Genomic DNA, 17,872 nt, shown 5'->3' on the forward strand with positions numbered 1-17,872 from the left:
GTATGATCGTTTGTTCTCAAGACTTGGCTTAAGTTACGTGAGATACCGTGTACACGCTACCTTAAGTGCGACACGGATTCACCGAAACTTCTACAAAAATCTGTCCTTTTTCTTCAACAAACTCGCAGTCATCACCTACATATAAAACACAGGATCACTTATTTCAGTTATGGCGCTCGGCTGCTGACCCGAAAGACGTAGGTTCGATCCCGGCCGCGGCGGTCGAATTCCGATGGAGGTGAAATTCTAAAGGCCCGTGTACTGTGCGATTTCAGTGCACTTTACAGAACCCCAGGTGGTCAAAATTTCCAGAGCCCTTCACTACCGCGTCCCTCAGAGCCCGAGTCGCTTTGAGACGTTAAATGTCATAAACCAACCAAACCAAACTAGTCTCTACACTATCAGTGGTTATTTAAAGGGCCACTGCCCAGGGTCCGGACATTTTTGAAAAACAAGCCCACTGCATAGATGACGCATCGAAGATAACCTCTGCAAAATACTAGAGCCATGCGCGCCCCGAAAAGCTGCGAAAATTCAAATCAAAGCCCGCTCGTTCTTTCCTTCAACAAAAACGGGCCCGGCCCACTACTCTGAACCCCGCTGACGTCATGGGGGGCTACTTTCGCTAAAGGCACTCCATTGGTGCATCGTTCTGACTGACGGGAGAAGGTTGGGCGTAGCCTTGGCGTCGCGTCGTCTGCACAACGCTTTCCGCAGCGCCTTCTGTTCTGGCTCATGCCTACAAACCCGCATGAAGGAACAAAAAAAAAACTGCGGAGGGAGCGTGCGGCGACAGCCTTGAACCCTTGCCATAAGAAGTAAAAAATAGTAAAACTGAGGGAGTTGGTTCGCCCCCCCCCCCTCCCCCCGCCGTGATCACCTCACGAGACGCTCTGCGTACGCGCTCCCTTCTCAGATTTTTTTCTTCTATGCAAGCCCCCTAAAACAAGGTTTTAATTACTAGTGCAGCAGAGCCTTTCCCTCGCTCGCCCACTTGACCGCTCCGCACACACCGCTTATCTTTCGTGCATCTTGCGTACGCCTTGACTCCAATGAATGACATATGCTTTGGAGCGGAGAAAAGACACAAACACACAGAACACAAACACGCATGGAGAAAAGCAAACGGGCGGTTGCCGGGTCCGCGCTTCGCCGTGTGTTTCGAACACAACCACTTCCGCCCCTCCGCTCGTGAAACGGTGGGGAGGCCTAAAAGAAAATGAAAAGGTGGCTCGTTAACTGGGAATGACAAACAGATGTATGAAAGGATGCGCTCGCTAACAAGTCTAGGTGGTCGAGCCGATCGCGCCTCTCGATCGTTCAGTGTGCGGAGAAAATGCAAAAACCAAGAAAAGAATTCTATTGAAGGCGGGGCCATGACGTCGCCCTGTGACGCACTCCACAGACACCACGCCGAAGGGGTGATTTTGCCTTGCCGAGCCTACTCGACGAGGAGCGGGAGAGAAAAATTTCGAGGAGGGAATGGAAGGAGAGGAGGCTCGCTCAAAGTGAGGTAGAGAGTGTTTGGGACGATGGGGTGGGCAGGGGCCCTTTAAGGGTCATGAGTGATTGGTGTATTACAAATACATGTTTGATGATCTGCAAAGATTGTGTGGTATGTGCGGACAATTAATAATTCATGCTAGTGATATAAGATCATCATAAAAGATATAAGATGATTTGACACCAGGAACATTCAAACAAATTAACACTGCAACAATAAGAAGTTCCAGCCCATTTTCTGCAACAAAAGGAAGATTTTTGTCTAAAAAAGACGCATACTATGTCGAAACACGCATTGAGGGGTCTATGTGGGTCAATGAACAAGTAATCATAGCAGTGTACCTCTGCGGCTTCACAATCGTCCATTGCAATATTTTAAATTCAATTCTTTCGCATAAGTACGGTCACACCAGAGCCTCGCATAGCGTTTCGAGTAACAGAAATTAGGCAGCAGCCTAGCTTTTAACGCATACATCTCTAGTCCATAGTTTTGCCGGGTTTCTGTCAGTATGACAATAAAGAAGTCTTTAAAAGGAAATTATGAAACTTTCATTTTATTTTAACAAGGCAAGAGATAAGGATTTCATTATTGGAAAGAGAGATCAAGATTTTACATTATTTACATTACTGAGATAAAATTTCGCAGGTTGGACGCTTTGGATGCGTTCGAAGCTGCCACTTGCCGGCGCAGTGGTGCAGCGTTTGAGCGATGCGTCACTGCTCCGGCAGGTGACAGTTTCATACGCATCCAACGCTGGGGTTTGTCAGACCCAGATTGCTCTTCTCAATCTATCTCTCGTGACCAATGATTAGTTTCACTTCTAGGCTGGACAGTGGCACATCGCTCAAACGCTGCACTACTGCGCCAGGAGGGGCATGAGAACTCTCTGCGTTCTATGTCATGTTATAGAATGACCCAATCCGCATATATGTCCTTGTAGGCAGAATCTAGGCGACAAAGGACCACTTGGGCCGGAGCGATCTTTGATGCTACTGCATTGTACTCTTAAAGGTGCACTGAAGAGGAATGTGAACTTGTCTTTTTGCCGCGGGAACTCGATCTACACGTTCCGAGCTTTCTTAGAAACCGCGATTTACTGCCCTGTGTGGCCGATTTCTCCAATTAAATCGAATTAACGTCCGGCTCCCGCCTTTTTTTTTTTAATTCTGCCTCGTACGGTGGGCGGAGTCGACCAGCGCGTGGAGCGCCTTTCACCCAGTCATGTGGCGGCTTGCCGCTCTGCCATCGGCGGAGTAATACGCAGTAGTCCGTAGTAGGAAATAGTGCGCGCGTATTTTTATTTATTCGGGCTTATTTTGCGGCTATATTATCTGCGAATGAAACTATTTACTCATGGAAACCTAAAAAACAAAATAAAGCGAAAGCAAAGCCTCCACGGGACTGGGTGAAAGGCGCTCCACGCGTTGGTCGACTCCGCCCACCGTACGAGGCAGAATTCAAAAAAAAAGGCGGGAGCCGGACGTTAATTCGTTTTAATTGGAGAAAACGGCCACACAGGGCAATAAGTCACTGTTTCTAAGAATGCTAGGAACGTGTGGATCGAGTTCCCGAGGCAAAAAGACATGTTCAGAATCGTCTTGAGTGCACCTTTAAGGCCAAGCTAAGCGGTATGTGCTGGTGACAGAAATAAGAGTATCCGTATATGCGAAAGGGTAGGCAGTGAGGACCCCACGCCAGTGAATGAACCCGATAACGTTATCGCGTCATGCTCTTAAGACGGAGCTTCAGTGCCCTCTCAACTTTTCTTTTTTTGTTTTTATTTTGCTTAGGCTATGTGACACAGGCGCAGTCTTTTACGACACAACCAATATGCGGCTAACCCCGTCCGCTCCCTGGAATAGTGTCTTCGGCGCCGGCATCAGAGAGAAGGGAGACCTCGGTAGCTCCCCATGACCAATTGGGCTATCGCACTGTGTAATCGTTTAGATTTTTTTTTTTAGGAAGATGGTGTGGCAGTAAGCCGTGAAAACACTTTGACAGATGCTATTAGCTCTTTCAACTAACAGCATGGAAGCACGCAGTATACATTCCCACACTTCTTCAGATACACAGGTAAACCAGAAGTCCAATATATAATCTCTTTGCAATACTCACATGCAGGATAGCGAAATTCCCACCAAGTCGCTTTGAATGTAAACCGAACAAACAAAGGCCTTATGACTGCTGGGCTACTCGAGTGAACGTACAGCGTTTTCAGGGCTTCCGCCGGAAAAAACGCTTCGCAAAAACAGCCATGGGACATCCGTAGGCAATTGCAGCCGCTGCTACGTCGTGGCCCGTTCTCCTCTCTCAGCTACCTCTACGGCGCCAACGCCCTCGACGAGTCGAGAAACAGCTGGTCCCTTCACTGCACGCGCCCAGCCATCTGCACGGCCCGCAATCTTTCCACTTAAAAGCTTGTACATGGATACCGGTACAGCAGTTTCAGGGATGCAGCAAGCGTAAAGTTCGTGAAGCACGTGAGTACTGTGGGTATAAAAGGCAGCCCCAAGCGAATTCAGATATCGGATCCGCACGGGATTCCCTCGAGTACCTAGGCCAGCCCCGGCTTAGTTATCCCTCTGTACAACAAAGTCTCAGTGGACGCCTGTGAGCTTTCTCAGCTGTAGCATTTGGTTGAAATCGCGCATACGGTTTGCTGGTTCGCTGCGCACTTGTTCGTCTGGAGCGTAGTCACAGCTTTTATAAATTTCAGTTTTCTGTTCTCCACAGGAATGGTGTGTCGGTAAGCCACCCACCAGCATTGGAGAACGGGCTAATTACAATGCTCAGTGCCAAGATAGGCCTAAAAGGAGATTAGAAGCAAAAACCCATTTACATGCTTTACTTAGGCGATGAGGTCTGCTGCGTGTAAAATGATCTGCGGGTATGTGGTGATGGAAGCGTGTGTGCGCACAAAGTTTATAATCACTAAACTTCTTCCGTAGCTAAACATAAGTATTACCATGGTTCGGTACAACGCTGAGCCAGTGCCACTCAGCATAGCGGCCTATCACGTTTCGTTCTGCATCCACTCTTTCATTTTTTTTAAGCCACTGATTCTGTTGCTAGGCTATATTTTAATCTTTAAAGTCATGCGCCACGTAGTGGCAGTCAAGGAAACTAAACCCACTTGTACCAAGTTTTTCATAACTATAAGCAGGGCGGCGGTCTGGTAACGAAAAGAGTTTATTCAAAGAAGGGCGCTAAGTACACTTGGAAAGGTGACGTCAACGCCACGTGTCTCAGTTCGGAGGGCTCTCAGGATGACAGCGCAATCTGGCCACATCTCCCCCTTACTGTTGAGAATGTCTTAAAGTTTCATCTGGCAACGGGTATCGACAGGGTTCGCGACGTGGTCTTGTACTTCTGCGTAACTGTTGCCCAGTCTGGAGGTCGTCGACTTCGGAAGTGCGCGATGAGGTTGATTCCGGCTCAGATTCGGGTGCTGCCTCCCGCGGGTGCTCTCGTATTCGACGGATCTCACGGCCGTCTTCAGTCTTCACGATCATAGACCTGGGCGCCTCTGCTGGTCTTAGAACCATACCTGGTGTCCAGGTTCTCTGGAGAGTGTCTTGTGTTGTGACATGTTGTCCGGGCGTCAGTGGGGACAGGTTCCTGGCTCCGCGGTCGTAGTATCTCTTTTGTTGCTTGTGGATTGCCGAAAGCGGTCGTGAACGGCCTTGCTGGGGATAGCTTCCGGTTCCAGGTGCTTTGCAGATACCGGCAGCAGGGTTCGTGTCTGCCATCCCACAAGCCTCTGCGCAGGAGACCTGAGAACAGGATCCCGGGAAGTATTAAGCCACTCAAGCAAGACAATTTCAAAATCTGGTGTACGGAGGGAGCACTTCTTTAACAGCTTCTTTGCCTCCTGCACTCCTCTTTCTGTCATGCCATTGGAACGCGGGTGGTTCGGGCTTCACGTGATATGCACAATGTCTAGATTTGTCAAAAATTCTTTGAACTCTGTGCTACTGAAGGGTCGTCCTTTGTCACTGTGCAGATTCTGTGGCAGCCTATGCACAGAAAAAACCTGCGCACACCAAGTCTTGAGCCCATTATCTGTGGTGTGGCGAAGCTCTCGGACTTCGAAGAAGGAAGAATAGAAGTCAACCATAACGGGAAATTCCCGCCCACCGTAGTGAAACAGATCCGCACTTACCGTTTCCCATGCTGGGTTCGGAACGTCATGGCTGAAAAGGGGCATTTTCTGGTTTCGGGCCTGGTGCGTTTGGCATACCTGGCAGGTTTTGCAAAACTGCTTGATATCTGCGGACATGCTGGGCCAAAAAATTATGCAGCAGGCCCTTGCCTTCGTCGTTTCTGCACTAGCATGCGCTGCGTGAAAGAGCTGCATCACCTCTGCTCGCTTCGACTTTGGTATAATTACCTTGTTGCTTAGGAAGACTGGCCCGTCTTGTGCGTGAACTTCTTCCTTGTAGGTTCAGTACGGTCTTGCCGGCTCGGGGATTGCCTGTTTGTTGTCCGGCCATGCCGTTCCTGCGTATTCACGGACAATCACAAGTGTGCGATCCTCCTTTGTAGCGACACGCAGGGTTTTCAAGCGTTTTTCTGACGCTGCAACATAATCAAAAACATTCACCTGAAACTGCTCAGTTTCTTCTTCCAGTGCAATCTTGCCAGAAAACCGCGGTAAGGCGTCCGCTAGAAATAGCTCTTTACCCGGTTTGTAAGTTACTGCGTAGCGTTGGAAGCAGAGCCGCATGCGCTGCAAACGGAGCGGACACTGATGTAGGGGTTTACTGAATATGGGTATCAAAGGCCGGGGATCTGTTTCGACGACTACGTCTGCCTCACCAAAAATGTAATCATGGAATTTTGTGCATCCATGTACAATTGAAAGCGTTCGTTTCTCTATCTGCGCATAGCGTTGCAGCGCTTCTGTGAGCGATTTCGACGAGAAAGCTACGGGGTGGTCAACTTGCATCAAAACGGCCCATACGCCCGACTGGCTGGCGTCAACAGAAAGCGTGATTGCCTTCTTTGGGTCGAAGTAGGAGAGAACTGGGGCTGTTATTAGTATCTGTCGCAGTGCTTCCAAACTGGCCTGCTGTTTTTCAGTCCAAACCCATGCGTTATCTCTTCGCAGTAGTTTTCTAAGCGGTTCGGTCAAGACAGACATGTTGGGAATGAAACGCTGTACAAATTTGACTGTGAAGTACTTGAAACTGGGCTTGTTGGTGCATATTCGTGAAAGACATGAGAGCGCAAAACGGGGACACGGACAAGGAAGGGAACAGGACGAGCGCTGCACTTTCAACAGGATCTGTGAGAGGCGATTGTCTGCGATCAAGAGCATGGATAAGAGCAAAGGCTATTTAAACGTTCTTCCCTGAATAAATCCTGTTGAAAGTGCAGCGCTCGTCCTGTTCCCTTCCTCGTCCGTGTCCCCGTTTTGCGCTCTCATGTCTTTCACAAATTTGACTGTGCCGAGAAAAATTTGCAGTTGCTTAATGGTTTTAGGCTCCGGTATTTCCAGGATGGCCTGCACACGCTCTGGGTAGATGCGCAGACTTTGGGTCGTGAGGATGTGTCCCAAGTAACGAACCTCAGTCTGTAGGAAAGTGCATTTTTTGAGGTTAAGTCGCAGGTTGTGCTCACGGCAGCGTGTCAGCAAGAGCGTCAGATTGCAGTCTTGTTCATCGCTTGTCTTTTCCCAGACCAGTATATATCATCTATTACAACCGCGACACCGGCCAGGCCATCTAACAAGCGGTGCATTGCAGCTTGAAAAATTTCCGGAGCCGATGATATTCCAAAAGGCATTCGGAGGAAGTGATATCTGCCTTACGGCGTACTCATAGTGTGGATTTCGGAACTTCCTTCAGTTTGCTTTATTTGCCAAAATCCTGAGGCTGCATCAAGGGTGGAAAAAAATTTTGCAGCAGAGAGCCGTGGAACAATGTCATCTAAAGTTGGCATGGGATAGTTTTCTCGAAGCAACTCTCTGTTTAGGGCCGTCGGGTCAAGGCAAATGCGCACTTTATCTTTTTTTACCACGGTCACCATGTGGCTAGACCATTCGGTGGGCTGAGTTATCTTTGTAATGACGGCCTGCTGCTCCATGTGCTCTAGTTCCATGAGTACTTTGTCTTGCAGCGCCACGGAAACCCCCCTAGCTGGCACGACGGTTCCCACGCTGCCTGGTTTCAGCTTCATTGAGTATTCCACGCCTTTCAGTTGTCCGAGTCCACTGAAAATATCTGCTAAACGTTGGGCTGGGGGATATAGTTCTTCAGTTTCCACTTTCTGTATGCTGCCGCCGCGGTGGCTAAGCGGTCATGGTGCTCGGCTGCTAACCCGAAAGACGCGGGTTCGATCCCGGCCGCGGCGGCTGGAATTTCTTTGGAGGAGAAATTCAAGAGGCCCGTGTACTGTGCGATGTCAGTGCACGTTAAAGAACCCCAGGTGGTCGAAATTTCCGGAGCCCTCCACTACGGCGTCTCTCATAGCCTTAGTCGCTTTGGGACGTTAAACCCCATAAACCAACCAACCAACCAACCAACTTTCTGTATGCGGTATATCAATCCCAGTCGTTCTGCGACTGTCCTGATGAGCGTGACTACAACATCTTGGTTAACGACGAAAAATTGTTCTCCGCATTTTCTGTTATTAACGCTAAGGAGAAGTCTTACTTTTGCTTGTGCTGTGGCCCTATGACCGAAGAACGCTGTTAGTCACGTTGCATGCTTGCTTCGGTTTATCAGGTAGCCTTGCCAGCTCCTGCTTTGCGATAACGCAACAGTTTGAGTAGCTGGCGTAAAAAAAAAATCCTAGCTATGCAAAATTATCTTCTGGTGGTGTATGAAGAGAGCGGGGAATTTAACCGCAGCAAGGCTGCCTGTGACTGAAGATTTTGAATGGCTAATGGCACTCTGCTACAGTGCAGTTTTAGGAACTTTTGCTGGGCCATTAAAATCAGAAGACATGGTAGTATTCAGTGCAAGCCTTGGATATGTCATCTTATATATTGAACACATATTCGCAATGCAATCAGCATTGGTGGTGCTAAAGCGAGCTCAGTAAAGCGCTCCTTCAAAGCAATATTTTTACATTTGCCGCAGCCTGGCTACTCAATAGGTGTTTAAAGGGCAGGTGTTGCGTATATTTTATGAGCAACCCTGTGTTAATTAACTAATTAACTGTTCTAAAATCCACACAGTATGCAAAGACGGCTACCAAACAACCCAAGCGCTAATATGAACCTGCTAGAATAGAAAAGAGTTTTCTTCTTGCGTTTGCTGGCCCCTGGAAGACAGAAGTACATCAATACGGTGTGCGACGCAAGATGAGTTCGAGAAACCTGTGCTGTGTGACTAGCGCCCACATGTCGTATGAGCAAACACAAGGCGAGCAAAATCCCACTATCTCTTTACAGGCGGCAAACGTAAAAGAAGCGCCGATAAATAACAAGTAAACAACATGCGGCCGAATACAGCGATATTATCATATGAATAGAGATTCTGAGACAACAGGCGCAGAAAGAATGTACCTGTGAACGACGGGAAAAAAAGTGAGCGTGTTGGCCGTCACGCTGCAGTGATTGTCAAATAGAACTTTACTGAATGGGTATAAACTATGCGAAGCCATGTTCGTCCCATCACACCTGGGAGCCCATTTGTGGGTGCGCTTTTTAGGAGCGACTGGGTGAACATATCCTGAATCACCGTTGGCAACGGCGCCTTTTTCTTTCATAATGCAGGAGGGCTTGATTGGAAACGGAGCCTAGGGTTTGCAGAGGGCGAAGGGTGCAGTATTCAGTCTTACTTAAGTTCTCGATCGTTACAAGTAAAAATAAACAATGACTTATCTGATATTAGGCACATCGTTTCAGGTATGTAGTATCTTGGGGTCATTGCTGTTTCTTCTTTATGATATTGTCTGTATTAGTGAACACCCAACTTTCGCCATTTTACACGGACGGCACCACTTTATTCTTTAGAGCTGCACAGTTGCCAGATCTTGAAAAACAAGCCAGAAAATGTTAACCGTTGCTCCAAGAATGGTACTAAAATAATTTTTTATACATAAACACTGCCAAAAAGAAGGCTGTGGTTTTCAGGGCTCGTAATAAATTTACAAATATGCCACCACTCTGTTTAAGGACCGGTAAGTCACTTACCCAAATGGTGCGAGCGGTAAAAAGCTTAGATGTTATTTTTAATGAAAACTTGAACTAGAGCGATTACGTTGGCATGGTGGTGGACAGGCTTTCCAAAGTTGTCGGTATTTTGTGTCTATTGAAATATTTCATGCCGAAAACTATTAAGAAAGTGTTGTATAGTGCACTGTTTTCTTCTGTCGTAAATTATTGCTTTTTCGTATGGGGTGCCACGTCTTTTACGAATATTAACCGCTTGTATCTCCTTCAAAAGAAAGCTGTTCGAAATGTGTAATGAATGCTTGTCGACTAGAACACTCCGAACCGATTTTAAGTGAACGTCGACTTATCCCTTTCCCACAGCTGTACGAAACATTACTAATACGGCGGTATAAAGCCTGTGTTGATAAAACTATATGTTCAATGATAAAGCTGTCAGTCTTGCAATGCAGAGAACCAAAATACCCTATGCGAGCGACATTAAAATGGTATGTACCAAGGATACGAACAAATTATGGTTGCCAAATGTTGGGCTACACTCTGCCATGACATTTAAATAAGGAGTCCGCAAGGATTAACATCTAATACCAGATTGGTTTTTTGTTTCTTTTGTTTTCCAAAAGTGACATGTTATGTACCACTGCAATGCCTCTGTGGGGTCCGTCGGCCTCGTCAAGCCTTTCGATTGCCTTTTTGTCGGCGCTCTCAACACCGTGATGATGTTAAATAAAATTGTTGTGATTGTGATTGATTGTGTTCCGCATGCTTGCAGCTGTAAATTGAGCTCCAATGTTGCTCTCAAACCTCTCAAACACAAACTGCAGTGCAAAGAACAGTAAACGCCAGACAACACCAGAAGTCTTAAGAAAACGCGAGAAAGGATATTCTTTCACTACACAAAACTATTTTTCGTTATCAGCCCCTCAGTCATTTAATAATAGCCAGTAGGAAGAAGCATAGCATCCTTTTAAAACATATTTGGGAAGAACCTACTAGGATTGCACAAAAATATTTACGAACTTCACAGATGACTTAATATGCAGTTACCAGTTTTTTTTTTTATTGTCCTTCCCCTTTCACCTCTTACTTGACACTGAAATCAAGGTCACCGTCCCAATATTTTTTACCCATTATTTATGAAAGAAGACGGTGCGTAAGCAATTCAAAACGATCATGCTTAATAAACAAGGAAACGAAAATCTTGGCAGAGTCACCGTAAGAAAACAACGCATTCTTGTTAAAAGCAAAAATTTGCTTCCATTTTATATTGACCACTATATAGTTTTCTATAAAATGTTCTTCGACTTTAGTCCTTTGAACCCCTCAGCAATTATTCACATTGCGCCTCCATACGAGGGTTTGATAGCGTTCAAGATGCACACACAACTATGAAAGAAGCGCCTGAAGGGCATAGAAAATAGACATTTAGCTGTAATGGCACTGGCAGTTTTAGCAATAGCGTTATATTTTTTGCTGCGCTTTGAAGTTATATACCTCTGTGATCAAGTTGTTTTTTCTCATCACGACACCTGAGAAAAAATGAGAAAGTCTGGTGGTTGGATTCGACAGATGACTACTTGTATTAACGAGGGAGATTGCATAAAACGTAGCTCTGTACAAAGCAGCTTGAAGACTGATGTTGTTTAGACTGGCGAAACATTTAGTTTTCCTTTTTATCGCTAAGTGATGTTATCCTCGGCAGCGCTTTTAGCCCGGCAGCGCTGCTTGGCCAGTGGGCTGACTGACCAGCTCAATTCGGATGCACCCCTGGCATTTTCAACAGCCTTGGAATTCCTTGAGCCAAGCATGTTCTGTCAGACTCACTAGGGAACGTTCGGATCACTGTGTCCAGCGGTTATGTTCTTGCTGCGTTCAATTCATGGCCTTTCACACCATGGAGCAGATCGGGTAGCAGTGGTATCATCATCATCAGCAGCAGCCTGACTGCGCCCACTGCAGGGCAAAGGCCTCTCCCATGTTTGTCCAATTAACCCTGTCCCTCACCAGTTGCGGCCACCGTATCCCCGCAAACTTCTGAATTTCATCCGCCCACCTAACTTTCTGGCACTCCCTGCTATGCTTGCCTTCTCTTTGAATCCACTACGTTGCACTTAAGGACCAGCGGTTATCTTCCTTCGCATTACACGCCCTGCCCAAGCCCATTTCTTTCTGTTGATTTTGACTAGGAAGTCATTAACCCGCGTTTATTCCCTCCGCCCGATTCCGACCTCTTAACGTTACGCCTATCATTTTTCTTAGCATAGCTCAATGCGTTTACCTTAACTTATGCTGAAACCTTCTCGTTAGCCTCTTCGCTTCCGCCCCACAGGTCAGCACCGGTATGATCCAGCTGTATTCTGCTTTTCTTTTGGGGGATACTGGTAAACTGTCATTCATGATCTCAGAAAACCTGCCATATACGCTCCATCCCATTGTGATTCTTGTACTTATTTCCCTCTCATGATCCGGATTAGCGGTCACTACCTGCTCGAAGTAGAGAGCGAAATACAGAATTCCTCTACTTTCTCTCTTACCGCTAACTCGATATAATCCTTAAGCTTCACTACTTTCCTCTGTTCACGCTTCAAATCAAGTCTAATACGAGACCTTACCATTCTGTGGTCGCTACAACGGACCTCTGAGAGGACCTCCACATCCTCTACGATGCCAGGGTGAGCGCACAGTATTCATGCCTATTTCATTTTAAGTCTCACCTTCGGAGATCTTCCACGTCCACTTCCTAATATCTCTGCCAGGGTCTTTTCCTTTGGGGCAAATGCATTTTTTGCGTGTATAGGAAGCGTGCCAAGGTTTGAGGTCCTGCAATAGGGACGCAATCAAGCAAACGAAAAGACTTTTCGCAAAAAGCAGCAGCAAAAAGCTAGAAATCTTTTCTCGCCAGTGTTCTGCCGAAAAATCTGTTCGCAACAGAGATCTACATTAATCCGAATCACCTCCAGCCCACAGAAGATTAGTGATTGTTCCCTCACGTCAACCACTCCATCAATGCAAAATATCATTTCCCCTCATAGCTGTGCACATGAGGATTGAAATTGTTCAGGTTATGAGGTAAACCAATACAATGCTCCACTATTTAAGCGTATTAGTTACCTTCCCCAGGAAACTTCTTCGCTTATTCGTCTTCTGTTGCAAATTATCACTTCTGCTTGCGCTGTTGTTTATTAAACACGACTAGCAGCGGATTCGGGCGTACGCTCGTATTGAGAACTGAATAACGTGAATAGCTTGGTTTAGACAAGCGGATTTTAGGAAACAGAACTATATATAGAACCATCCAGATTGCACAGGGAGAATATTGCTTCTAAATTTCAATTCGAAAAAAATGTATATCTTTGTTACGATCATCTCATTCAAAATCGCCTCCAAGTCCTTGAAACCTAGGTTACTGTGGTTTACAATATAATGAGTTGTTACCTCCATATCTTCCGAATAAATACGGTACAAACCAAGTTCGAGAGCATAGTTATACAGTGTAACCTTGCAATAAAATGGAAAACGGAAGTCGACGGATTCATAACTACTGAATCACAACGGTGGCTGAAGTTCTACATCCATTAACGCAAGTCGACGGATGTAGAACTTCAGCCGCAGCGGTGGCTCAGTGGTTATGACACCCGGCAGTTGACCCAAAAGACGTTGGTCCGATGCTGGCCGCGGCGGTCGAATTTCGGTAGAGGTGAAATTCTAGAGCCTCGTGTACTGCGCGATGTAGTGCATGTTAAGGAAACCCCAAGTGGTGGAAAATTCCGGAGCCCTTCACTACGGCATCTCTAATAGCCTCAATCGCTTTGAAACGTTAAACCCCAATAAACCATAACCATGTGGAACCTTAGTTTACCTAGCGGAATTCCCATTGCTACCACCTCCTCCAAGAAACGCATTCTCAAATTTCCAATCCGTATTCTTCCCTGTGTATTTTATCATAGTTCCTCGACATTCCTAAAAAGCCAGTGCGCTGGTCGTCAAGAGCGTCGGGCATTTTATTCATTCTAATTCTACTTACCGTCATAAAGAGAGCATGACCTATCTGCTGTCTATTCATGAAAAATAGGACGAAATACTCTCTAGGTCAATCCCTACATCCGGTGTTTTTTTCGATCTCGTGTTCGACTTTTATTTCTGAAACGGAAGTGCACAGCGCGTACTGGTACAAAAAACCAACTGAAATTCTTTGTCGTTTTCCTGAATTCTATCCAGTCTTAATGCAGTCGAGACGAAGAGAATATGCGCATATATGGCTTACGTGCTCTTATGTAGGCAAAGCGCATGCATTTTGCTCGAATCTTGCTGTTTCTGGCATCCGCATTTTTGGCCGAACGTGCACCAGTTCAGACGCCATGATAGCCCTAGTCATAGAGGCGCTATCGGTTGCGGACTGCAGCAGAATTTTTGTCAACAACGCTGCGCTTTTCGTAAGGTCTGGAAGTGGAAAAATAGTCGAACGAAACAAAATAATAGCGCAGATTTATTTCTCACTGATTTTACTAGAAAACAAGATTAGGCAAGATGACAGCCAGATGTTCTATTTATCGCCACCAAACATGTTGACCAATATCCTAACGAGAGATTCCATCCTAAGTAAGAGCCCTGGTTGAAAGCACATCGCAGAGTTAGCAATGCTACTGAGATCCCAACCTAGGCGAAGCGGCACTCCCAGAGCGAACAGTCAGCGCTCTTTTTGGAGTGAAGGTTGTCATAAATTGCACGTTCAGCTGGGTGGCTTAACTGTAAAGCGATGCAAGACGCATTGATCATGCTGTGATCACCAAAACTCACAGACATTACGCTCGCGAGATGCTTCGGGAAGGGGGAGCCGAAGATACGTAGATCCGTTCTAAACGGGTATGCGAATTTCCTTGGACGCGTGTATCAACAGAACGACGGCTCAGATAGGCAACTATCTTTAAAGCCTACTTTTTGTGTCATGCTAGATAGTACTATAGAACTTCTATCGCTACTTCTGCTCTCTCCAGAATGGTCATTAGGGTTACCCACGCAGTGAAAGCCCCCCATCAAAATAACATGACGATGAGATTTAAGAACACCTAGGTTTTCTAAGAGAGCTAATCTCGTTGTCCTATCACTGAAAGCATAAATTTGATCAATCGCCACAACTCGCCACACATCAGAAGGTCTTTATATATGAACCACTTCTACGTATCTACTTGGCGCACAAGCTCAGATAAGGGTATGCTCTTATTCAAGAACAGCACCCAACCCTCTGAAAGAACCCCATAGTTTTAAACGCAAGCGTTGTAATCTGGTAGAAAAGACCGCAGGGCTCTTTCCATCCCATCATCACTCTCTATTTTGCTCGCCTGTTTAGCGACAAAGTCGAGTCAGCTGCTGGAAAACGACAATGCAGTTAGTTAAAATGTCCCCTCTTACGGCTGCGCCAGTTCAAATCCTCTCTTACGTAGAGGGGAATTGCTGTTGAAGATGATAATTGCAGGATTCTTGACGTCTTGCAGATTAGAATTACTCAATCACATTGCAAGAGGACACTTCTGGAGAGGTTAACGTTTTTATAACAATTAAAAGCACAAAGGAAGATACAAGCAAGGAGAAAACATATGTACACTTGACTGGCTCGTACTTCTACGTGACTAAACCAGCCCTCGGTCCTGCCAAAACAGCGGGTTTTAAACCCTATGTCCCCGCCCTCGGTGGGAGGAATAACCAATCAGGCACTGTACAAACATCCACCCAATAACTTATTGGGGAAAGGAAAACACAACCAATCAATGATTGGGGAAAGAAGGTAGCTCATCGCGACACCGTACACATATCGTATGTACACTTCCCACCATCACGATTTTGCTTTCCTGCTGCGAGCTTCGCGCAGACTCTCACTTTCCCATGATGCACATTACTTCAACGTCCGGTTGACCCAAGTTCCAGGAAAGCCACTTCAACCCATCTGTTTCTCATCATCGCTCCTCATTCCTGAAGCTAGCGTGACAATATGTCAAAGCACACCGCTGCAGACTTGACACAAAAGCCGGGTCGGCCTCGCCGTAAACACGTGCACATAGGATGCGACCTAACGACTCCGTCCATGAGGGGAGTTTGACCTTTCTCGTAACGGCGCCCCCCTTCCCCCCCGCATCCCGCTGCGTGGAGCTCATCCCTTTCTCGGCGGTTGTGCAGAGGGCCCGAGAGAGAACGTAATGGGCATTCCAATAACGCGACCGGATCCGTCGAACAAAATACAGCACCGCGAACTTCACTCAGTTGTTCCTGTTTAAGCCAATTACAAAGTCTACAGACATGCAGAGTTGCGAAGTTCCCTTGATGGATGGTTGCCCGGAAAGACTACTGTCGCTGAGAGCGTGCATCTATGAGGTAAGGCTACGAGTGAGAGGGCGAGACCTCTCTTGAGGCAGCGCCCTCTCTCCTTGATCTCGAGCAACGCGATGCCTTCTTCTTGGAAGATTATCGGCGGGGCTTATGCCTGGAAAAAGAAGGTCGTAAATCTTCTCAGAATATTAGGATGCTGACGACGCGCGCGGATTCGCAGCCAAATGTTCATAGCATGGGCCTAGCTTCGAGAATTCGCCAGGCGGTCGAACACCGCACTGATTTTCAGCCTATTGCATGGTACACCCGTTCACTCCACCCGATTACACTTCAGGACACAGACTCGGCGATTTCGAAGCATTCCCAGCTACACAACTGGAAAACTTGGCGGCTTTCTAAACACTGATGCACGTGACAGGCATTTCCGCTGCTGGTGTAGGAGGCAGTTGCCCTTCCAGAGAAGGCTGGGATCCTAAGACCACGTCTGAGGCAACTACCGCTCCAGAGACCCCGTCTTCATCTTTTTTCGAGGTAATATTACGCAACGCGTAATCCGGTAGGTGCTGCTTCTGCTATGCCACCAGTCGCAACCGCTAAACATCAGTAGCGCCAATGAAATGCTCCTGTAGTGCTTCAATCGTAAAATGGATGCTTCCCCGAAGCTTGTCCACGTAGGAAATGACACACTCCAGTATTGTGGCCAAAAGGGCCGACAATAATCAGTGCGGAGTACGGTAGTGCCGACGGCTATGACCCAATTTGTGGCCCTGTAGACGCAAAGAGGGCTTCGGGGAATTGAAGCGTGGCACTGAAATCAATAAACAGTCTAAATACGGGGAGAATCACTAAATGTGACACAATCAGCTTCCGTCAGCGCATTATCCCGATTCAATGTTCGAGAGAGAGAGAGAGCGACTATTTAATGAAATACAGAGAATTTAGCCAGCGATTAAAAATCGCTGGCATGCTACTCTGCGTAGGGAGGGGAATTTGGGAGATAAAGACAGAAGGAGAGCAGTGTGGAAGAGGTAAATGAAGATAAAATGTGGCCATGAAATGGGTACTAAGGATGCGACGGCGTATTGACGTAACTTATGGAATGATGGATTGCATAGTCCGACAAATGGGCAGACGAAGTTCACTGCATGAAGAATGCATGAAGGTAACGTGCAGGTGAGTTTAAAGTTTATCGAGACGTCCAATGTCTTTTAAATATGTAAATAGAAAGTTCATTGCAAGTCTCTGTTGCCTAAGGCTGGCTAAGGGACCTAAAACTTTGTCCATAGGTAGGGGCACTGGGCAGAGCTTCTGCATGCAATGTTCATAGTACGCACGCTCGTTAGCATACGCAGGGCACTTAAGCAGGATATGTTCCACAGTTTCTATCGAGGCACAGTTGTTACAATGCGGAGTGTTCATTTGTCCAAAACGGTATCGCAAGCCGTTTTTATATGCAGCATTCAGACGAAGTCGGTGATAAAGTGTTTGCAGATGTCGAGGAATTTTGGGAGAGAGTCTTGATCTAAGATGTGGGTCGACTGAGCGAAAAAAATTGGTACTGATGTGTTGGCGAACTCTAAAGCCAATACGTTTCTTCGGAAGCAAAACTTTTAGCCATTTGGGACGCATCAGATTTTGTGAAAAAAGTTCGAATGTATCTCCGATGTTGATGGCCCTTACGGGCCGCTTCACCTGCTTTTTCATTAGCCAGAATGCCACAGTGAGCAGGTCTGCGGCAATAGCTAAATGATGTATATACCAAGGTGTCGAACCGGAACCGAACCTGAACCCGAAACCGGAACCGAACCCGAATTTTCACCCGGAACCGGATCCGAACCGAACCCATATTTTTTTCGCCATCTTGGAACTGAACCCGAACCGGAACGATTCAAAGGAACCGCTCCGAACCGGTTCGGGCTGGGGTC

At 46.7% G+C, this 17,872-nt stretch overlaps 1 protein-coding gene and 1 pseudogene across 1 annotated transcript in view; both read right to left on the bottom strand.

The window, feature by feature from the left end:
* The window catches only part of LOC149361799 (monocarboxylate transporter 12-B-like), a 36,444-nt gene extending 32,665 nt beyond the window's left edge, over window positions 1–3,779 (bottom strand). The window contains exon 1 of the mRNA XM_089572825.1: window positions 3,620–3,779. The gene's annotated coding sequence lies outside the window, so the exon portion shown is untranslated. The remainder of the gene's footprint in view (window positions 1–3,619) is intronic.
* Window positions 3,780–4,800: 1,021 nt separating this feature from the next.
* LOC149361800 (uncharacterized) overlaps window positions 4,801–17,872 on the bottom strand; it is a 34,553-nt pseudogene continuing 21,481 nt past the window's right edge.

The sequence above is a fragment of the Amblyomma mixtum genome, chromosome 2 (assembly GCF_055824585.1).
Source record: "Amblyomma mixtum isolate Tamu chromosome 2, ASM5582458v1, whole genome shotgun sequence".
Classification (NCBI taxonomy): domain Eukaryota; kingdom Metazoa; phylum Arthropoda; class Arachnida; order Ixodida; family Ixodidae; genus Amblyomma; species Amblyomma mixtum.